Source organism: Portunus trituberculatus, chromosome 49 (assembly GCF_017591435.1).
Source record: "Portunus trituberculatus isolate SZX2019 chromosome 49, ASM1759143v1, whole genome shotgun sequence".
NCBI lineage: Eukaryota > Metazoa > Arthropoda > Malacostraca > Decapoda > Portunidae > Portunus > Portunus trituberculatus.
The window spans coordinates 10,863,322-10,887,859 of record NC_059303.1 but is presented as its reverse complement, the minus strand read 5'-3'; the positions used below and the strand labels follow the sequence as shown (position 1 = coordinate 10,887,859).

The following is a 24,538-nucleotide window of genomic DNA, read 5'->3' as shown; positions in this document are numbered from 1 at the left end:
TACTGTAATGAGCTGCAAGGACAAAAACAAAACCGCAAGAATTCAGCAGCTTAATGTTTAAATTGTAATGAAGGTAGTTTTAAGTTGTGTTATGATATGTTTCGCGCGCACACACACACACACACACACACACACACACACACACACACACACACACACACACACACACACACACACACACACACACACACACACACACACACATACACAGTACAATAATGTAAACCATTTGCATTTTAAATATGCTATTTCTTAATTATGAATATATATATATATATATATATATATATATATATATATATATATATATATATATATATATATATATAGAGAGAGAGAGAGAGAGAGAGAGAGAGAGAGAGAGAGAGAGAGAGAGAGAGAGAGAGAGAGAGAGAGAGAGAGAGAGAGAGAGAGAGAGAGAGAGAGCAAGGATGTATGTATGTATGTACTAATGAAAGACATTTAGTAATGTCCCGAAGGTGCTTCCCTCTGGTGGCAGGACCGTTGAGGGTGATTCGTGGGCTGGGTGCCAAAAGTTGGGTCGAGATGGCTCTGAGGGTGCCAGGAGGAGGGTTGAGAGAGAAGAAAAGCAAATAGGGAAGGTAAAGTAAAGGAACGGAAGCTGTATTCATTGAAGACCTAATATTGGCGAGAAAACTAAGAAAAGAAATCTGTATGCAATTCTTATTTCATAATTAATTCATTAGATACAATATCCAAATCATATTTTTTTTGTAAATTAAACGTTATAGAACAGAAAAGAAAATCAGAGTGAAGGGAAAGGTAGATAGTTTACAGAAACTTGAGTCAGGCAACGACAACATGTTTATGACAACGTAAGAACGTAAAAGGAGGTGATGAAATTGGAGGGAAAGAGAGGAAGTGAAAGGATAAAGACGGTTGTATACAATAAGAAGGAATGGAATGCACTGAGACACTGCTTCAGCAAAGGGCGTAGAGGGGGGGGTAAAACAGGAGAGATTAAAGGCACGTAATTTCTGTGTAGCTAAGGAGAGAGGGGAGCGAGGGGCGAGAATACGTGAATTATAGCAGGTGCCAGAACTTGCCGGGGGGAAAGGAAAGGGGGCCAGAGCGGTAGAAGAAGTAGGTAGGGGTAATGTCAGGAAGGGAAGGAGGAGGGGGGAGACGCGCTGCAGGAGAGTTGTTGCCACACATTTTTCTCTCGCACGGTCAAATCCTCCTTTGCTGTGATGAGACAAAAATTTCTTACCAGCTATCTCCTATCCACTGACAGTTAGCATGATGTGTCTGCCTTCTGCTGTAGGTTCTATAGGAAGGAAAGAAAAATCGTTATTTATTTTTCTCAGCCAGCGAGAGTCAATAACTATGAAAGAGTAGCCAATAATCGTACGTATGCCAGCGCAGCAACGTTTCAACGTTTGTTTAGTGGACGGTACACGCGTGTCGACCCTGCGGTCCTGTCTAGCCTGAAGCATTGTGAAACGAGGTACGTAAAGTCGCCAATTGTCCATCCAGGATATGTCTGTGTTTTAAGACGCAACACATGCCCCGTGTCCTCTCATGGCGGGGAGGAGTCAAGTAGGCGGTAGGCCGACCGCCGACCGCAGCCGAGGTTGAGCTCATCCAACATCTTGAGCGAAAATCGCTTTCACCATCCTGCACCTCTTTCCGATAATTCTTATGTCTTTATAACCTTTGTTCACTTCTGACGCTCTCTCTAAGGATTCATTGTCTTTTTCTCCTACTTTTCAATGACGACTTCCATTAAATGACAAGTTTTCAAACTTATGCGGCCTTTAATAGCTCGTGGAGCTGTTAGGGAGATATTGTGAGCGGATATTAGTCATTGCAATCCCGCCGCTCTGCGGGGAGTCGCGCGGCTGCCATATCGTCACCGTGGGGGAAACATTAAGCCGCCTTTATAAACCACTCGCTGCCGCTCCAGGGCCAAGGGCGACGCTCCTACTGCATTTAATAGTATTGTGGGTTCTATTGCTGTCTGTTGGTTAAGTCCTTTTTGACCTTAAACAGTGGCAGATAACACTTGGTAAAGATCAAGAGGCGCGGCTGGTGGCGGCCCTGTGGTCGCTCGCCTCTAACACTGCGATTTAACACATTTACATCTGTTGACTGTGATTCTAGACGGATTTATAATATATAGTGCAAGACAATTACTGTCAATGAAATCTGTGTAATTTTTTTAGAGACAAGGTTACAGGTGTTTAGGGGTTCATACTATCCAATTACATTGTTATATGCATAAAAAATAATTAAAATATAATTAATGAACGCTTGTGTTTTAGGATTAATAATGCACTAAATAGCAGTTTTTGCTTTATTAAGGAAAGATGAATCTAATGGAAAAAAAAATCTAAACAGTAGTTTTATATTGTTTCTTTGTTCATTTTTTTTATAATAAAAACAAAACTTTTGAAACATAGATTACCAGATCTTGAATATATATATATATATATATATATATATATATATATATATATATATATATATATATATATATATATATATATATATATTAGTACACAAATATTCATATAGAAATATGAATATAATTTTTGAATGGGGAATGAGGAGTAAGGTTTAGTTTGTGTGATGAACACTTCAAGAACCAATATTTTCCGCAGAATTATTATTTTATCTTTGGTTATGCAGCGTCGCGGTCACACACGCCCAGCGTAATGCTACAATTTCTTAATACTGAGACCTTGATGCAGAAATATGGGTGTGGCCCACGACTATGGCCATGCAGGAACACCTTGTTTAGGGCGCTTCATATTCTGCTCATGTGAGGGTGGAGACTGGGAGAGACATTGTCCTCATCGTTGCAACAATGAGTCGCGGCTTGCTGAGTGGCGGCATGTATGCGTTCCGTCCGCAGCGCACCCGCTGCGCCGCCACCCCGCTGCGCCACCGACCAGCGGCGAGAAATGCCTGCCCTCACGAACACCTGATTGTGGGAGTTTCAATAGCATTATTGCCGTCTTTGTATCAGGAGGGTTTGTAAAGTGCTGAGCTATATATGAAGTAATGGGCAAAGGCAGACAATATGTGAGTCATGTTCCTTGTGGTCAGGTGCGGCATGTAATTCAAGCGGCATCTGCTGGATAGTGTTGTTGAGTTACTTTAATCCTAAAATGAATTAACGTTTGTATTGGTTTACAATCTTAAAAAGTCAAGAAAGCAAGAAGAGAAAAATTACTGATTATAGAACGTCTCTTACACATACTTTTGTTTGTGTGTTTCTATATAAATATACATATTTATATAGGTTATGCACACCATTTATTTTTCATTTATGAAAATAATTTGCATTTTCTTTCAATTTTTATATGACATCAAATATTTGTAAATACTGTCATGCTATTATTGAGGTGAGCATCTCCGTGGTGACAATAGAACATTCTCTGCTTGGGGTACAAAACACCTGTAGATACAACAAATCACGGAACAAAATGCCGCACCTTGCGCCGCTACCCCTCACCGAGCATCGGGGCTGGAGGCTTCCCTGGGAACACTCACTATCTCCACAGCCGGTTTTGGGCGACACTTTAGTTTGCCTGTACTCACGACTATATATATTGTTATATATATATATATATATATATATATATATATATATATATATATATATATATATATATATATATATATATATATATATATATATATATATATATATATATATATATATATATATATATATATATATATATATATATATATATGTATATACCAACGTTACTTTCATGAATACTGAGGGAGCGACTATAAGGAAGCAGTGACGATATTGAGGGGAAGCCTTTGTTATATAGAGACGAGCATCATTACCTCTGATTTACATTCTAACCGTGATTCTTTTGTTAATGAGGGAATCATATTAGCAGGGATGGAATCATTATTCCTCTTCTCTTCTTATGTGTACCTGTGGGTATTTTTTTGTTTTACTTTTAGCAAAGTAAAGTTATATTTAGATTTTGTTTGTTGCTCTTCACCAATTATTTCCAATTTTCCCTATCAGGTGCTCATCTAGTCTCCCTCTTCCATCCTCGTGCACAGAGTTGCTGGGGTGAGTGAAGCACCTAGGCTTGGGGTAAATAAGTCCTGACCTACTTTTACCACACGGGAAAAATGCCAATGATAATTTAAATCCCGTTGCTTCTGCCGTTACTTCCCTGAGTACTTATCATCAACTCTTACGAGGAAAATTGCCAAAAAGCAGACAGGAAGATTAGTTAAGGAATTAATTACATTTATCTATGAGTCTTCCCTGTCGTTAGTAACAATAGACAGGAACGGCTGCGACTAAGTATGTACCTTGCTCATCCCTGTAAATAGTGTTTCTAGGTATGAATGGAAAGTACGATACGTTGTGGAAAATATTGAGACGTAATGAAAATACTAGAAGCTCATAGACGAGTTTTCACGTTGGCGTCGTGGGCAATTTTCTTTGGCATTCGTATACAAAGAGAGAGAGAGAGAGAGAGAGAGAGAGAGAGAGAGAGAGAGAGAGAGAGAGAGAGAGAGAGAGAGAGAGAGAGAGAGAGAGAGAGAGAGAGAGAGAGAGAGAGAGAGAGAGAGAGAGAATGTTTTTTCTCCATCATTTTCTTTCTTTTTTTCCTTTTCTTTCATCTCCTCCTCCTCTTCCACCTCCTTCTCTTCGGGATTTTCAGTTTTATCTTCCTGCTCTTTCTGTGTGTGTGTTTTTTTTACTGTATTTTTTTATTCTCGTTCTATTTTTGTCCACCTTACTTTTTCTTCTTCTTTGTCTTCTTCTTCTTCTTCTTCTTCTTCTTCTTCTTCTTCTTCTTCTTCTTCTTCTTCTTCTTCTTCTTCTTCTTCTTCTTCTTTGTCTTCTTCGTCTTTTTCTTCTTCTTGTTCTTGTTCTTGTTCTTCTTGTTCTTGTTCTTGTTCTTGTTCTTGTTTTTATTCGTGTTCTTCTTTTTCATCTTTTTCTTCTTCTTCTTCTAATTGTTATAATAATAATAATAATAATAATAGTAATAATAATAAAAATAATAATAATGATGATTATATTAATAATAATGATAATATTAATAATAATAATAATAATGATAATAATAATAATAATAATAATAATAATAATAATAATAATAATAATAATAACAATCTGTATTATCATTATCATTGTTATTACTATTATTATTATTATTATTATTATTATTATTATTATTATTATTATTATTATTATCATTATTGTTATTAGTATTAGTAGTAGTATTGTTATTATTATTATAATCATTATTATTGTTATTACTATTATTATTGCTATCATTGTTATCTTTATTATTATCATACCTACTATTATTATTATTATTATTAACATCATTATTTTCCTCCTTTCTTGCCTCTTTCTTTTACTTTCTCCACCACCACCACCACTACCACTCACCTCTTTCTCTTCCTCCTCTTCCTGCTCTTCCTTCTCTTCCCCTCCTCCTCCTCCTTCCATCATAGCTCTCATTAAAGGGCTCAGGTCTCAGCTCAGCCTTAGTTCCTCATTCACCTGTTATAGAAACGCGACAGGTGTATGAGACCATGTTTACGATATCCTCAATGGCCGCTGGACAGTGATTAAGTGTGCGCGTCTTGTTGTTTTTACTCTCATTACTATCACTGTTTTTCATGTACTCGCTCTTCGTCCGCATGTAAGTTATGTTTTTGAAGTGTAATGGCCCTGACGGGTAATCGTAGGAAATGACTGGATGTTTGACTGAGTAATTTGTAACGTGTTTTCCTACAGAGCGGCGAGAATAAAAAAATAGCACGTGAGGGATTGAAAGGGTAGAGAGAGAGAGAGAGAGAGAGAGAGAGAGAGAGAGAAAGAGAAATTATGTACTTTACGTTCATTCTTACTTCTTCCGCGGGTCTCTCTTATGTGATGTGGTGGTATGATAGTGATAATTGTGGCTTGGGGTAATGTGGCCAATGGGTGAGGTGGCTATGCTGAAGATTCATATTTTACTGTTGTGTTGCTAGTGTCAGGAGTGTGTGTATGCAGTGACGATCTGTATATGGCTGTGTAGATGGAGTTACCATGATTGAGAAGGGTGCTGGTGGTCTTGGTGGTCTTGGTGGCGGTGGTACTGTGTGGAGGGCTGGTGGTGGTTCTATCCTTTCATTCCCTCTTGAAAATGTTGTTGTTTCAAGTGGTGGTGACTCTGAATGTAGTTGTCCTTTACATCATCGGGATTTTTTTGTCCTTATTTTTTCTTCTCCCTCTTAAAGTAAGTTTTCATGCCTTTGCACGAGGTTTTGTTTTTGTTTAATTAGTGTTCACGTGACACTACAGACCAGTGCTCCCTTCTGTTGTTGTTTTGCTCTCTGCCCTTGTTTACCTTTAACTTCCTACTTGCCCATGTGTTGTTTGTTCTCTTCCTCTTCGTGTTGACTTTGTGGAAATGTTATTTGCTGGTCCCTACTATTTCCTCCCTGCTTTCTCCCTTTGCCTTTTGATTTCATTTATTTGTTTATCTTTTTTTCTTGACGTTGTGCATGGTCTTATCTAACATGGGAGTCAAGATCAGTAGAGGGTTTATCTATGATAATTGTATAATCTATATTTACAACTTTCCTGTGTGTTTCACTCAGTAAGTAGTCTTTCCTTTACGTATAGAAATGCGGTATGGACTTTCGCCTTTTTTTTTTTTTTTTGTACTTCTATCGCCATTATATTTCCATTTCCATTATGCTTTCACTACTTTCAAAGTATTCTGTAGAATATATATGTATATATCTCATATTTTTCTTTAACATTTCACATTTCAGCAAAAAATTATGTTAAACGCTCACACTATTCTTCCTTAGCTCCGTATTTTCACGTTATAGATTATACCATGGTTTTACATTTCCATGATTTCTTTTAATATGAAGTTCTATTCTCTCTCACATTTTATTTTATACGCTTCACTTCCCGAGTATTTTCCCTACTGGGTGTGTGGGAGGGCGGCGGAGTGGCGGGTCGGCGTGGTCATTCGAGGCCCTCACCACCGCAACACTCATTGGACAAAGACATAACTCACTCCATCTCGCCCACCACCTTCCCCTCTCTGCTGACTTTATGGCAAGAGACTACTCGACTACTCGACTACTCGCCACAGAAATGCTCAGTGTTACCGCTGTGGCCATGCGGCGCTGATGGATGCTGGACTTCCTTGATTTGTTGCTCAATTATCGACTTCACCGCATCTTCTCTTCATTATTTATTTTTTTCTCTTGATTTCTCCGACGATATTCATCTTGTTCCTCCATCCGTGCCGGCTTCTTTCCATTTTCCTCGGACCTGTTCATTGTTCTCTCCCTCTCTCTTTGTTAATGTGCTCGCTAGTCTCCGCTCTACCTGTTCAACTCAGCAGGTAAAGTTCATTGGTCTTTTTTTTTAATCTTTCTGTCTTAATATTTCGTATTCAGTGTCTTTCTGTTAAATATGATGAGAAAAATACATGTATTCTATATATATATATATATATATATATATATATATATATATATATATATATATATATATATATATATATATATATATATATATATATATATATATATATATATATATATATTAGTTAATTTCATTTCACACCTTTACGTAACGTTTTCTTTATATACTAAATACCAGTCTCTTTCACCACCCGTGCCTTCATCTAGTATTATTTCATTATATGTCTGTACTCTCCCCTATTGGCCTTCACCATCTCGTTCTTTTCACTTAATTTCTCTTTCCCTCTTTCCTTTATCGCAGCTTTCTATCTATTGTTTCTCCCTCTCTATCATCCTCCTCTCTTCCACTAGTCGTTCCCTAGGGCAGCATGGAGAGCCGTCCTCCTCTCTTACCTGTCAGTGTTAATATTCGAAAGTAATTATCCAATAATTTAATTTTATCTTGGTCTTGAGAGCTTGTCAAAAGGAGCTCTACATTGTCTACGGGGTTCATATTTGTTGGCAGAGTTACAGTTGATGTAAGACATTATTATACTGGTGCGAAAAAAAAAAATAAATAAATAAAAAGAAAAGATTTGCGTAATAGTAGTCAGCTGGTCGAACATTTTTGTTACAACTTTTTTAAACGTAAGTGAATTTTATTTATAAAACAGTACACATTTTGCACTTACCATTCAAATGATGTCTTAGATCAGCCGTGTCTTTTATCACCAAAATGTGCACACCAAAACAGTTTGGTGACCGCGCTCCCCTCGGTACATCGACTAGCAACAAGAGAATCAATACGGGATAAATGTTCCTCTAAGAACCTGACACAGACTTGCTCCTTAACAAAAATAGAACATTAACAACACACCAATGAACTGGACGCAAAAAAAAAAACTCGTTCAGTTTGTAGTATAAAAACACACGCATTGTGAACAGGATTATGAGCAGGTGAGCAGCGAGACGGGCAGCGGGGGAAGAAGTTAGTAATATGGTATAAGATGGAGAACTAGGTGGTCGGTAATACAGAAGAAGAGTTTAAGAGGAGTGAGAAGCGATCAGGGGCTGCAAAAGATCCATATGAGCGAAATGAAGATAGTACGTGGTAGGCTGAAGTGAAAGCTTATGGGTGCCTATGAGAGGATGAAGGCAATGGTAAGCTATTGGGGCCAGAGGAAGGAAAGGGTTAGGAGGCGCGGGGGAGGAGGAGCGAGGAGGGAGGGGTCGGTATGTGATGGCTCAGCCCCAACATCTGTCATGAGAACCAATTGGAATCAGCAATGACATAACGTTTAATTACGCGAGAGATGTATGAGATCTGATTGTAATGTACAGCGAATGTCCACGATTGAATTACTGCCATGCATTTTTTGAGACATTGGAGTGTGACAGTGGATACAGGTGGAAAAGTGGTTGTGGATGAAGTGGAGGCGAGGAGCTGCGAGGACTGGAAGCTGCAATATTGGATAAAGATGAAGTTATCGTCACTGCTTTAAAGGAAGGGGTGTGAGGACCAGCGCTAGGGAAGAAAGGAAGTTTTGAAGTCCGGAGTGAAAATGGTTTAGATCCTTATCGTGGGAACAAGAAATATTGTTCGTGAGAGTTATGTGAATTAGAATAACAGAGTGTAGTATTATGTCTGAGAAGGTGGAAAGATATAAAAATGAGTAGGTAATAATAGGCAATAAGAATGATGAATATTTCCAGTCACAGAAAAAAATCTTTACAAAAACTGACAAATATGAATAATGTATACGCAATTTTAGGACCACATTGTCCGATTATTGCTGCACACACACACACACACACACACACACACACACACACACACACACACACACACACACACACACACACACACACACACACACACACACACACACACACACACACACACACACACACACACACACACACACACACACACACACACACACACACACACACACACACACACACACACACACACAGAGTCACAAAAACAAATAAAAACAAACCATAAATATTCTTTCCTTTTGTCTTTGGTCATATCTTTATCAGGACATCTCCTCTCCCACTCTCCTATCCTCCCTTCCTTCTTTCTTCCCTCTGCACTTCCCCGGCCATAATGGAGAAACCACCATCTTGCTCAACCTTTCTTCCCATCAACAATACCCTCCCACTTTCTCTCTTAGTCTCTTTCGGGCCAGGAGAGCGATGAATCAAACACGTCTTCACACTACACCTTTCCCAGCACATTGGGAGACAGCGACACAGCCAGAATCGCTCAAGCATATATCCACCTTGATAATTCCTCCACGACAGGATGTGATCTTTTTTTGTATCACGATTTTAGAGTTGCTGCTCAGATCCGGTTGTTTGAAGTTATTTGTGAATTAAAATAAAGTAATGCATCTGTCGTGTGTCAATGGTGAATTTGTAACTGGTTGAGTGTCCTAGAGCTAGGGGGTATTGAGAGGGCTGGAGATGTGTGGCAAGATCTTACAGTATACATATGCATTCATCTCTAGCGATAACCTCGGTAGATAGTGGGAACGGAGCCTGACTGTGTTCGTTTGGTGAGAGAGAGAGAGAGAGAGAGAGAGAGAGAGAGAGAGAGAGAGAGAGAGAGAGAGAGACGGAGGGATGGAGAAAGAGATGGAGGGGAGAGAGAGAATGGTTTATGACGGAGGTTTACTGGTTTTGTGGCGTCGCGAGCTTAATGGTTTGTGTACGTGTCAAAAGGGCGAGGTATTGTGGACTCGTGTTGTGGCTTGATGCATCTGAGAGGGAGGGCTGCCGCGGGGTTCTCTGCTGCATAGGGGTACCGCAGGGTGAAGGGCAGGTCCTCGTGTGTCCCTGGAGGGGTGGGACAGCTTTCTTTTCACCCTCAGAGCTTCAGCCACGCGCCGTCTAGACAAGGAAGGAATACTGTAACTCGTGGCTCTCGTTTATCTAGTTTGTTTTTTTTCTTGACATTGGGTTCGTGGGACTCGTTAAGGGAAATTCATGTCGTGTAAGAATGCAGGTAAGTTTTTTGTGCCTGATCAAGATGTGAGGAAAAAAAAATAAAGAGAGAGAGAGAGACAAAGTATGTTTAATTTGTGGAGATTTCGTGGATGAATTTCAGTGTTTGATTTGATGCTAATATGTGGTTAAAGTGTGTCCAAGATTGCGATGATTGATAGTCATTTAAGAGAATATTTGAGGGTTTACAATTTTAATGGCATCGGATAAAAACACTCGTACGCAAATATTTTTTTATTTTTTCAAATTTTTGTTTATTTCCTCCGAAGGAAATATAAGCTTTTAAACGGTGTAGCTTATATCAGGATATTTTTGTAAATGCAGTAACCATTGGTGGATATCAATGTGATAATGTAATATGGAAGTATTTTGTCAAGGTTAAAACACAAAACGCATTTTCTTATAATACTAAAATCGGTCTTCCCAATATGCCATGCGTTTTATTGGATGATCGGATACTTGATTTATTGGATGGAAAAAAAAAAGAAAGAAATGGAGAACATTTCAATATTCACACCATCACCAGCCGCCTACCACAGGACAGAAGGAAGCATAATCGAATGATACTTTGGTTTTATTTAGCCACCTAAATGTATAATATACTCGTAGGAATTTCCAAGTGTATCACACTCTCGACATTTACAACCCGTGAAAAATTTCTACATCTTTTAATTGCTTTTGAAGTCTCACGGCTACCAAATGGAATTTATTTCCACCCTGGCACTGCACAATGGCTGCTTAAGATTCAACATTTTATGGGAAACACTCGTGAATCTAAGCTAAGAATCTGACGTAATATATTCCTCCTCACAAGGCAGAATCAGTGACAAGGAAAAAATATCTCCGACACTACCTGACTTGTAACAGATTTCATATATTGGGAGTAGTTTGCAGTTCAAGGAAACCCGCATAGTGAAGAAATACACCCTAATACACAAAGATAACTACCAATGAGACACATACGAGTGCTCTGCTTGACATCTCTCTTGTAAGACTCTCACTTTCCTCTCAGAGCATCAGGTGACTCTCCTAACTTTATTCTTTTCGCCTTTCTGGACACTTGTTAAGCTTAAGTCAAGTCCGAAATATGCCGAAAACATTTTGAAAGTCGCACGGCCACTTTTTTCTCTGAGAAACTGAGGAACTGGAGGTGAACTGCAAGAATTAGATGCCGTCAGAAAGATAAATATGGCTGCCTGTGTGTCGAGCTAAGTCTCCTAGTGGTGAGGGATGGTGGTGCCGGATGACCGGGGTGGAGGGAGAAAGGTAGGGATGGCCGTGGTGTGGAGAGAGAGAGAGAGAGAGGTACGTAGGTGAGGTACAAGTGGAAGGGAGAGATAGCGATAGTACCTGTACTAGTAGAAGGCGGATCATAGTGGCGCAAATTAGTGTGGGAAGATACTTTTAGTGATGGCAGTGACAGTTGTTATAGTTATTAAAGTTTTGTGTATAGTGGATAGCAAGATCAAGGAAAGTAAGTATAAGAATATTAAACAATTCAGTCTGTTTTAATCAAGACGTTTAGAAATGTTACTGCGAGTGCAGAAAGAGACAAAATAGTAAAATTGTCAGTAGTTAGGTACTCTGAATGTGGTTACGTAAGGGAGGTAGTACTGGTAACTGAGAAGAATTGATTACTGGTGTGATAATGAGAAAGAGAGAGACTATTGTAACAGTGACTTCAAACTAAAAGGAACTGTGGTAATGACGGTGTGATAATCCTGGTTATGTAAGTTTATTGGTTTGAGTGTCTTGCGTTGATCATAACTATTAAATTCCGTTCACGAATATGGCTTGTAACCACGGAAATGGCTACAAGAATTGACACAGCGGTGACTGGTGGAACTCCAATACTTGTAACGAGGCAGGAAATTTGTTCTTTTTTGCACCATAAAATTTTAGGATAACAGTGATGAGTCAGTGACGGTTATTGAAAGACAGTGTTGACCGGGAAGTGGAACGGCTGTGGAGAAGGAGCGTTTAGGGGAACATGTGGTGAAGGGCACCGGGTTGACGTTTGCTTCTGTGGGCCATTTTTCTTTTTAGTTACTAAGCGTTTTTGTGTCAGACTCCCACATGGTTGCAATATTGCGGTGGTGCGGTGGTGGCAGATGGAGTTGTAAGAGCGAGGTGGAGGACTGGTGCTGGCGCTGGAAAGTGTAGGAGTGAGTTACTGTGGAAATAGTGGGTGTGTAGTGTAACGGGGCAGGTCGTGGCGTTGATAGGATCAGAGGGTGACCAGTTTCGAACAATGAATGTTATATTAATGACTGTATGTGTTATTATCCTCTGTTGCTTGAGTGTGGCATTAGGAGTCGTAATATTTATGGATGGGATGGCCAGTTTCACATAAAAGGAATTAAAATTGTTGTTGTCACTTTGCTTGTGGATGTCTGGGGGCAATCAAAGATTATCATAATCATATATTTTTTTTTCTCAAGCGTGGAAATCTGTTTGTTGGTTGGCAAGAGTTTGTTGCGAAGAAGCTGCAAGAAAGAGTGAATGTACGTATGTAGGTACTAAGGAGATAGACTACGTTTGTTGAGGTTATGTGGAAAGTAGTGATATAGTGTCAGGGGAGAGAGTAGTGGTGAAAATAATGGTGATGATGAGATCAGTTGGGAATGTGGTGTTGAAAGCATTAGTAACCGTGGCGGAGGTGAGGGATGGCAGTTGTGGGAAGAGTGTAGCTGAAGTGAGGAGAGGCGTGGATATGTGGTCGGCGTTAGTGTTGGTAGTAGTGGTAGTGGTGGTGGTGTGGTGGTAAAGGATTGTGGTGGTGCAGCTGTGAGGGAGGTCGCAGGATGGTGATAATTAGAGGGGGCGGAGAGAGAGGGGGAGTGCGGGGGACAGTAATTTATTGCGAGGCGTCACCAGCCATCATGGACTTAAGTTAATCGCTCAATATGGGTCGTTTTCCTGTTGGGGAGGCGTGCAAAAACACCTTTGAGGGAGATCTACGATAGGTGTTCTCGATCCGGTTGTCACTTCTAGCATAATTTGTCTCACCTTCCGGGTAAAATAAATATCATAACTGCTTTTCTTTCACTCATCGCACATTGTGAAACGTAAAGAAAGTATAATCGTGTCGGAGTGTTTCGCACAAGACCTCGTACTTGCTTAAATACCTAAATTATCGTTTGTTGCAACCCTCTCATACACTGGAGTTGCCATATTGGAATCAAAAAGCAAAAGACTGAATTTGTTCTTTTTTCCAAATGATTGCACATGTTGCCTTCACCAAGCACCTCACTAGCACTGTCGCTCTTAGGGCAGTTGCAGACGCCATCAACGCCAATGTGGGAGGAGGAAGGGGAGGAGGACGACGAGGTGGAGAAGAAGAAGAAGAAGGAGACGGTTGGGGGGGTGAGGTAAGAGGGGAGGGTCAGGAGGGGTGGGTGCAGGGTGCATGGGGGAGCGTGGGGGGGAGGAGGTGGGGGTCTTTGGAGACGCGTATAGGGCCCAGTGCAGTAGATAGTTCAGGTGTTGTGCGAGGGTTGCTTACAGTCTCGGCGTGTACGGGCGTGTGGGCTAACCGGGGGAATTGTGCTCTAGTGTGTGGTTTGTGATTTTGAAGTAGCGCTCGTCTCCACCACCAACCATCAGTGAGTATGCTACCTGATGCCCATGTGGAGGGTGTGGGGAGTGTGCATGTGTTTTTCAGATGATGGGTACGGGAAGATTGTGTGGTAACCTTGTGCAGTGTGTGGGCGGAAGGAACCTCTCCCCCTGACTGCCATATGACGCTGTGTTGGTTTTAGTGTGCATATGCTGCGTCTTGGAGGAGTCTGTTGCCGCCGCGTGTGGTTCCCATCGGAGATTTGCACCTGTTGAGGGAGGTCGTGATGGATATAGCCCACGACGCCTTAATGCGACGCGGGTTGTTGATACGTCAGAGGTTCACACACCATCACGTGTTCCTCAGCCAAGTGCGCTCTGATCCTCGTGCTGTGTCGGGTGTGTTGCAACTTATCCTGTGTTGCGGTATATTTGTTGAAGGTGAAAGTGTTTATTGGACCTCTCGTGTTGTTATCTGCTACGAGCCTAGCCGCTTCCACAAGTTTCTGGGTCCATCTTTGTTTACTAACATTTGCAACGTCTCACCACATGACTCTCCCGCCGTAATCTTCTTGTGTGATGTTGCAGTGTTGGTTTACACGAAACGGAAATAGCTCGCCATCTTCAGGACTGCAACCTCTTCCCCTTAACGCGTGTGAGTCAGCAGAGTAGGTCACTTATTTGTTCGTCCTGGCTTGGCAAAGTGATGGAAAATGAATGTTTGTGCAGCATATTATCTTCAAATCTGCGAGATATCTCAGTTTTGTATGAAATTGGTCCACAAAATCGATTCCTGGTGAACTTTGCTCCCTATTTCACGACAGGAGAAAAAAAAAGATGGAGTTCTCAAGGGTGATGATGAGGGTGAATTACAAAAAGCTTTGGGATTTCATCCTTTTGGATCCCAAGTGATTCGTGTCCCTCAAGTGGTGCTATTGGTAACATGCATAGCATTGTTTTGCCTGGAAGTCTAGATGGCAACCCGACTTGTCTTGGATACCAAGAAACAAAACACTGTACTATGGGCATATAGTGTCTTCTTTCAGTGGACAGTGAGCGCGCGATCAACATGCGCATTGCAACCGCTTTTCATTGCAACAGAATACCAATGTCGCGATAATTTCGTGCTTCCCGTGACCATCCTACGGGTCACATCCCTGCCAATGATCTGATAATAACGTGACGAGCATGTTTAATAGAGTGCATCTTGATCATTTTGCTTCTTGAATCTTTGTTACAGGTAAAGTTTTCCTGTGACGGATTATAGGAGAGATTCTTTTTTTGCACATAAGTGTATTGTTATAGTACTAAAGCATCACTCATATGTTATTCTCATTTCATGCGGATTAACTTAATGTATCACAATCTTTGCGTTTATCTGTACTTTTGCAACCAGCAAGACTAACATGAGTTGTAGCGTGTACGGCGTTCCATTCCCAAACCTTCCCTTTTTGCTGCACCCATCAGTGGGTCAAGCTAAAGTTCAGAGTGGTATGAGTCGACGCGGCGTCTCCAGTTTTTATAAGACACAAACTTCGAAAACAGTGTTGTAGAGTGCTTGCCGCGCCTCACCTTTAATCATGCAACAATTCGTCATATTAACTCCATGCCGCTTAACGTCCCCACACGCACCTCTTCACTGCACCCTCATTACTCTTTTTATTAGCCATGATAGCCCTCTTCTCGATGTTATGCTAATGCAGTCATTAATCCATTATTGCATCCCCTTTCATATCTCAGCAATGGACACCAAACTGGTTGGCAGGGTAAACGAGTGATATTTTAACTGGAGCCAGCAAAAAATGTCAGATTGATTGCAGTAATAGACGAATTTCGTTAATAAATGCAGCGATATTCATGCTAATTATAAGAGAATAATTGCACTCGTTTGTGTTCACTTTAATTAGTTGTATATGATAAACATTATACATGGTTCCAAAGTGTTTTCTTTTATACTCTGGTCGAAGGAGAGTTTAATTTTCGCGGCTTTGATGGCGATGGTGCAGTAAAAGATGCACATAGTAGATGAGCACCTTAGCAGAGGAACACGCTGGCTGCTACACTCCCCTCCCCCAGACCTCATGCTTTTGCTCGATTTACTACCTCTATGCATCTGCTTCCTCTACTGGTGGTGGTGCTGGTGGTGCTTCCGATGGTGCTTATGTAACTCTTCTTGATTGTTTTTATGTTAAACTTTATTCGTATTTAATTAATTTTCTTCTTTATGGTTGAGATGAACACGTGTAGTACATCTTCATGCAGTATTTACATATTTATTTACTACTTTGTTTTTACTTTTGTTGATGTTCAGTGTTTGAAAGTTATTGTCAAGGTACTTTTTTTACAGAGAAACCTTGAGCATATTAGAGACATAGAGGACGTATATAAAAAAAATCACAACATTCTCTCTGTATTAATATTTGCATAACAATTTGCAGCATTGTTTGTTTAAAATCTTCCCGCAGCTGTACCTTCACCAAGTGACAAACAGCCACTGCTTTCTACCTTACACTCTTTGACTGCCATTTTTCGGATGTTTCTTGAATCAATTGTAAATCTCTGGTCATTAATGTTTCCCGAGATGGCAGTGGGAACGCCGTTGACGGTGATGCATTTGTTGTGAGGCAACTTATCTAAGTAATTGCATTGTTTGAAGGAAATAATTACGTATGGACAATTTTGAAAGAGTTCTGTAGTTCCTGCTTGATTACGCACCAAATTAATAAGAGCAACGTTCCTATAAAACAATTTTAAAGAACCTTTAGCCGCACTGAGTAATTTTTCGGGATAAGATATATATAAAAAAAATTGTAATTCTTTCCATTCCTATCAAATTTCTTCATTTTTGTTCTGGAATACAAAGCAAAAATTACAAAAGTGCCTCACTGCAGCTTGCTGTACGTGGGAATCATGTTTATGTGCTGTGTTCTGCCGGCGGAGGGTAGGTCATGGTTGTGGTTGGCAGCGCAAGGCAGGGTGAGTCTTTGGGTCCCGTGGTGTTTAAAATGTCCACGTTGACACTAATGACAGACGTCGAATTTTATGCATAATAAGATGTTTCCGCATAGGTGAATTTCGAGCGCGACCCGGAAAATATTAAACAGTGATAAAATCTAAGGGATTTCACTGAGGCCAGTGGGAAGCCGTCTAATGCAGAACCTGGTAACATCCCAGCGCAGGGTGGCTGGAGCACCTGGGCCCCGCCGCTCAGCATGCTGGGTGCCCCCCCTCTTGGTTGGTGTCCCTTTCCACTTCATCTAAAGCGCCTCCTCCAGGACAAACAATCGCTCTTTCGCTAATGCGGGATGGCGGTAGACGCACCTCATGTGCTTTTAATATCGTGTCTGCCTCCTGACCTGGATTACTAAGAGACCCGAGACTGGAGCTTTTGGTTATTCTTCTTTCTCATCCTTTACCTTCTACTCTCATATGAAGTGTGTGTGTGTGTGTGTGTGTGTATATATATATATATATATATATATATATATATATATATATATATATATATATATATATATATATATATATATATATATATATATATATATATACACACACACACACACACACACACACACACACACACACATACACACACATACACACACACACATACTGATAATTCTACTGTAATATATTTGTTATTACCTTTGGTGTTTTTATTTACTCATCGCTTTCAAATGCGAAAACAGAATCAATTTTTTCTCTTTCAGTGAACCCAGAATGAATAATTACATGATGTGCACTAATTAGACATTGTTTTCATCTTAAACTAATTAACCCTTTGCTTCCCTGGAATATAAAGTCTGATCGAGTTAATTAGCCGCTAAGTCATGACCAACTCGCAGGCTCCATCTGCCGGCCGCGACGAGCGACTCGGCCGGTAATGTTTATTGATCAGCGCCCACACAGGCCGTATGTCTCTATTGCAGGTCTAAGCCATTATCGTAAACTCTTGCTTGGCTTCACTCGCTTCTAATTCATCAACTTGTCTCGGCCTGGGGAGCTAATGGGAGTTACAGGCTTTTAAGGCATTCGTGCCCAAGAGCTTTTTATGTGAGCTGAATTTATGTTCGAAGTGATGTAAGGAGATAATACATTGATACCTTAACTCCAATGGCTGGTGAGAATATTCTAAAGATGCTGCTGCCCAGCGTGTATGTCAAGTTACCTTTTGTGATTAAAACTCCTTTCATCTTTTGAGATTTACATACTTTTTTTTTTTTCATTGCCGTGAAGTGTGTTGCCGTCGTGTCTGGTAGGAGTCTGGCCACCGCGACACAAGTAATCGATGGCGCTTGTCTCTGGTACACGGGGCTGCCAATGACGGACGGTGGACAGCCAAGATAAAAGCTTCCCGACAATCAGGACAAGTGATCACAAAAACTATATAACAATATACACGTATGTCTTTTTTTTCTTAGCGCTTAGAGAATGGATATTTGTTCTGTTGGTAGATAGATCGCGGCCGTCTTGTAGCAGTTTGTTCCAGTGTACCGGTACCTTATTTCGCTGCTTAGATCTATATTTGATATTCAAGTAAGAGAGAGTGTAACCAAACTCATACGATCACCTTCAGGGCCGAGGAAGCTGATCGCCGAGGAGCCTTCTTTCACCCCCTCTCCTCCGCAACAACAAACCTTGTCATATAAATATTAGAGGCTTCTCGGTAAGCCTATGATCGTGTCGCTTGTGGCTTTATTTTTAATATTCTTAAAACCCTCACAATTTATTACATGACTGGTGCAGGTCAGCGTGCAGAGAAGGGAAGGAGGTGAATATCTTGAGTTCCTGCCCTGCCCGCGCCATTTCCTAAGGTGGCTCGGCCGCAGCGATGAAAAGTCTGGTTGTAAGTGACCCACCGCTATGGGATACCGGCCTCATGAGTCAGTGGGCGGAGCAAAGCCTGGATGATTAATGGCCATGATTACTGTGCTGATGCTTAGTAAATTACAGCTTGAGAAAGGAGGAGTCAGCCTATTGCGAGTAACCCATAAATTGTCCCAGAGGAGATATTTGATAATTCTTTTTACGAATACATCCCTTGAAAGATTACACGATTATGCACCGCCCGTAAATCTGTGTTGTCTGGCAAAATAATTGCATCTTTACCCAAGTGTCAGGCGGTGGAGGTGAGTCCCTGCTGACCCTGCCTTGTGCCGCCGCAGGAACACGGCTCTAGCTCGAAACTCAACGCTGCAAGACCTTGTTTTTAAATCCTACTTGAACACCCTGAGCGGGCCGGTCGTCTGGGAGGGCGTGAGGCCCCCGCCACAGACAGAAGTCGCTGTTGACAACTCTGTGGTAGAGGCGCACAAGGTCAGCCACGCGTCCTCCTCCCACCATCATTCTCGCCCTCAAGCCCGGCCGGCCTTATCTGCCGCTTACGCCCTTGTAACGTGCGGCGTGTAATAAATAGTTATCAAAAACGAGCTAGTTAATCACGAGGCTCCAAGACACAAGGCTATAATTGATTTCAGGCCATTAGGATCAGAATCAAATAGCTACAATGGGCCATTCTCGCCTAATGGCCGCTCCCTCGCTTAGGCCCTTTCTGTGCCCAGATGTTGACACCCCATGCATGCGCCAGACTTGGAATTCTATTTATATTTTTTCACATGGAAGGATTGAGTTGGGCGCCCGCTGTCTTGCATGGAACAATATCCCACTTCTCAGTGTGTCTCGGGAAAACGTTGAGGTCAACATGTGAAGTACCAGAGAAGTGCTTAGCGAACAATATTAGCGGCAGTATAATGCGGTTCAGCACCTCGGTACGGCTGCCCTTCAATAAAGGTTACGTCAACCTCCCAACCATTGCTGCGGTAGTCGTGCGTCGTTGTCGGGCAGCAGCGGTAGCCAAGTCTCTCTAGCGTCCACCTCCTGCAGTTATTACTCTCCTTTTCCACTATTTACTGTAGTCAATAATGAACAAAATAAAACTCCGTAGGGAGAATTAATTTCCAGCAAAAGCATGATTGGAAAATTTTGGCGATTATTATAGTGAAACTCGTTTTTGGGGGGTAATAACTTATCAGGCGTGAGAGCAACAGGGGCGTTTGTTGCAAGCGTTCAGGGAGGGCATGAAGGGCCATTTTTGCGTGCAGTTATACTCGAGCAAATTACCTTCTTACAGTTAGACCCGACAAGTATTAATTAGGACTAGAATTATGAGGTAGATTAGGGATTACGCTGACTTATGGCGCAGTGCAAGATAGAAAATGGGAACCTGCTGTTACGAGAAGGGAAACGACGATAAAGGAGAGAGAGAAAACGGAGCTGGTCGCAAAATTGGGAGAACGGGGACTTTATAACGCGAGACAGAAAGCCGAGCAAGACGAAGAGCTTGTTGGTTGATGAGGCGAATATGGGCCTTTTATTAGGAGGGGGAAATGCTTAAAATACTTAGATACGCTTACTTGTCGAAGCGTGAGAACGGCGTGGATGACCATGACGGTGCTCGTGACGAAGACTCCCCGGCGTGGCGGGCTATTGCAGTTCAGTGTAACGTTGTCGATCAATAGACGGGGTCAGCACGCAGTTCACTGACGCTGTATATGATGATGCAGTTCTCCTTACAATACGTTTCTTCCCCGGCTTTAGTGTGGCTAGACAGAGTTGGTTTGTCGGCAGCGGCTCCGACCGTGTTCCTTCGCCGGGAGTACGTAAGACGCTTAATGGGGTACTCTTATGTTATTATTAGATAAGTGAATGTAGTTCTTACTTGCATACGTCTATTTGAGAATGACACTGTAATGGTGTGAATGTTTGTTGATGTGATGTTTTATAGGAAAGACGATTTGATAACGACGAATGTGAAATTGAGAAGAAATAGAAACATAATTCTTGTGACCTGACTTTTTGTCCTGTTACTGCTGTAATGCAAATACTATAACATTTCACAAATTTATCTATATTGTGGTATAAGTGTTGGTAGAATGAAAAAAAAATAATAACAAAAAATATATGGATTGATTATGTGAACTATTCTAGGTAAACAGAGACACGTATGCTGACGGCCACACCTTTTCCATGTAATGCATTATCACACGGATACAGAAAATCAGGAAAAAAATATCATTCCTTGGGTGTTAAAGTTTCTACTTATATTTTGAATTCTGCTGAAAATTCGTTTACAACTTTTTTTTTTCTTCCTTCGGTGCTCATTACTTCAGCATACTTTCCCCCGCTTAACCCATACACTGCGCAGTTATATAATGATTGATGCACGAACTTTCAAAACTTTCTCACGACATTCGCGTTACAGTCAAAGATCACGTCATAATGAAATATGAAGTGGTTTCTTGCCTCTGTTTTGAAATGATGAAGTGCTGAAGGGTACGTGAGAGAGAGAGAGAGAGAGAGAGAGAGAGAGAGAGAGAGAGAATTTGTGGTGGGTAAGGAAAGGATGATCATTAAGAATAATGGGAAGGAGACAAAATAGAATAAATGCAAATAGCAAGAAAAATACATGAAAAGCAAAGCTACGTCCTCCACATGAACAAAATCAAAGAGAGCAAGAAGATTAAGGGGAATTTCTCTCTCTCTCTCTCTCTCTCTCTCTCTCTCTCTCTCTCTCTCTCTCTCTCTCTCTCTCTCTCTCTCTCTCTCTCTCTCTCTCTCTCTCTCTCTCTCTCTCTCTCTCTCTCTCTCTCTCTCTCTCTCTCTCTCTCTCTCTCTCTCTCTCTCTCTCTCTCTCTCTCTCTCTCTCTCTCTCTCTCTCTCTCTCTCTCTCTCTCTCTCTCTCTCTCTCTCTCTCTCTCTCACACCTGAGAATACGATACGATTACCACTCACTCCAATTAAGGAGGAGAGCAACTTCCGAAAGTAATCCCATCTATAAGCGGATAGGCAAAAGTGAGAGAATAAAAGTGTGTAAATGAATAAAAATAGCGTGTACCAAAGGGGGAGAGAGTGTGGAATGTGGCAGTGGCAGGGGAGCGGCGACCCCTCTGGAGCCGTGATGGACTGTGCTCGATATTACATTCTTTTTCCTGTTCACTCCTCTTCTTGATGAATCAGAGAGAGAGAGAGAGAGAGAGAGAGAGAGAGAGAGAGAGAGAGAGAGAGAGAGAGAGAGAGAGATGCTCCACTTTCCCCTTGCATTACCCCCCCTCCTGTCTCGCTCATCACACCATCACAACCTTCCTCACATTTCACACCCTCCCTCTAACACCATCTCTCTCTCTCTCTCTCTCTCTCTCTCTCTCTTGCATCATGTATTTTTACCTTTATTTTACCTTCTATGTATGTTTTTAAAGAAGTTATGTATTTCTTTGATAATAATGTTCCTCTATCATTTTTTTTCCTCGCTCAATTTTGATCAATTATCTGCTGCATTATACATATTCAATACATTTATTTACCATTTTTCCTCCAACTTTTGCTGAAAATTCTCTCTTCCATTTTACGTGGGAATATGGGTAGTGGTTGTCTTCAGCTTTTCTCCAACGTCATGCAGGAAATTCTCTGGTTGACAGGAGGGAATGTTGATTTGCCCTTAGGTTAGTCAAGCAGTTTTCCTTATCTCGATACTCCTGATTTGATCTTGAAAATGATGGCTAAGTATAAGTCACCTAATACCCGAGCGTTGTGTTAACTATGAATCAAAGCGATGATGGAGCCGGTTAGTGGAAGCCGCGTAAGTCTTATCAAGAGTAAATATTAAAGAAAGGACAAATATGCTCCAGTTAGCAATTCCGATACGTTCATAAATATAATTTGCTATACGAGATAAAAACTTAAACTTAGATACTTCCTTGCCTTTTTGAATACATCTCATTAGCGGCTTCTTAATATGTATCTCTTAAATATAATCACAAAATAATAAACCAAGTGATGCTCATATTTTCATCAGCTTCTTAGCCACGGAGATGAGGGGACAGGAGGCGAGGCAGACCTGTGGGAGGGAGAGGGAGAGGAAGAGGGAGAGGCTGTGGGGGAGCAAAAGAGCTTCGCTTGTCGTTGCTATTATTTTTTTTTACAGCAGCTTAAAGAGTCATTAGCGCGATTGGCCATTAGTTGAAGTGAGGCGTTAGTGTGTATGTGTGTGTGTGTGTGTGTGTGTGTGTGTGTGTGTGTGTGTGTGTGTGTGTGTGTGTGTGTGTGTGTGTGTGTGTGTGTGTGTGTGTGTGTGTGTGTGTGTGTGTGTGTGTGTGTGTGTGTGTGAACTACAAACGTCCATGTCCGTGTGTATGTGTACTAGCGTGTGTGTACGTACATCATACTCGCATACATATCATGAAAAGCTAACACTGGACGCGAAAAAAACAACAACCAATTAATCGCACATGTTTAGCATTATTATCAATCCTGTTTGATTGTTTACTAATATTTTCTCTCGTTGATCAATTTGTGGATTTGGAAACGTTTTGGTGTAAAGGGACGGTGGTTTACTATACTGTTGTTATGCAGTGAGTACAACACAGGCAAGGAATGTTTAACGGCGTACTAACACGTGCGTCTCTTACTTAAGGACAGCACAGTTGTGGGCGTCAGTAAAGTGAAAGTGAAGTCTTCAGTGTTTATGGCTCTAAGTTTTCTTTTGGTAACTTTTTCTCTCAACACTGTGATGAACCTTCCCAGTGTATCCCGCTTTTGTTCTGGTGGTGCGAGGGAGGCTGTGAGGAAAGGCGAGGGAGCGATGAGTTTTGTGAGTGAGTTGTAGCAGTTGGGGGCGGGGAAGGTGAGGGGAGAGCAGAGTGAGTAAGAGTGTTATGGTGTGAGGGAGAGAGCGGGTGAGACTGATGGGATGGTGAGGGTAAGGGAGGGAGGATAAATGGGGGTCAAGGGTGGCACTCTTGAAGCAGTGCCAGGCTCACTCCCCCTCACAGACCATTAAATTCATTTAGGCCTACCAATAGCTATTGTCTCCAGGCCTTTATCTTAACGCCATATAGACCTCCTCCCCTTCATACACTACTGACCCGTCCCCCTCCTGCTTTATTTATCTGTTTTTGTTGCGCCTGTGCTTTAAATATTTAGTTAACTGCTCGCCCCAAAACTCGGTGATCTCAGTAACCTATACATTTCTCTCATCTCAGTTGTGCAACATTCGAAGCTTTTTTCTCGAGTGCAGTTACTTTTTCCCAAGAAGCACCACAGTCATCAACAACATACGTATCGGAGTAAAAAAGAAAGTGATAATATATTTTTCCCTTTCTCAGCTCCCTTTTCTATCGTTATTTTTATATGACCTTTTTTTTTTCCCTCATATCTCGCGTCCCTCTCTCCCTCCCTCCTTGAGTCATGGAGGTGCCGCCAGGGACACTCCATCACGGTGCCACCTTAGGCCTAACGCGTCTCTGTAATGGCTCTGCGCCTGCGTCGTGGGTGCAGCATTATTGATACTGGCACGCGGCGATGATGTAGGGCGGAGGCGGCGGTGGCGTGACACTTGATGATTAGTGTGTGTGTGTGTGTGTGTGTGTGTGTGTGTGTGTGTGTGTTTTATCTTTTCATAATCGGATATGTAATTTTTCTGTGTTTGCTTTACGTATATTGTTTCACTTGTATATATATAATTGCTTTGTTTTAC

At 41.3% G+C, this 24,538-nt stretch overlaps 1 protein-coding gene across 15 annotated transcripts in view; it reads left to right on the top strand.

Moving 5' to 3' along the window:
* The window catches only part of LOC123499346 (homeotic protein ultrabithorax-like), an 817,282-nt gene that overhangs the window by 127,119 nt on the left and 665,625 nt on the right, over positions 1 to 24,538 (top strand). For 4 of the 15 annotated variants that reach the window (XR_006672955.1, XM_045247229.1, XM_045247237.1 and 1 more), the window contains exon 1: positions 13,906 to 14,051. The exons of 5 other annotated variants lie outside the window; for them this stretch is intronic. The gene's annotated coding sequence lies outside the window, so the exon portion shown is untranslated. Of the gene's footprint in view, positions 1 to 1,452; positions 1,469 to 13,905; positions 14,052 to 14,194; positions 14,660 to 24,538 lie in introns of those variants that run through there. 6 more of the 15 variants (XM_045247227.1, XM_045247241.1, XM_045247239.1 and 3 more) reach the window with 4 other exon arrangements.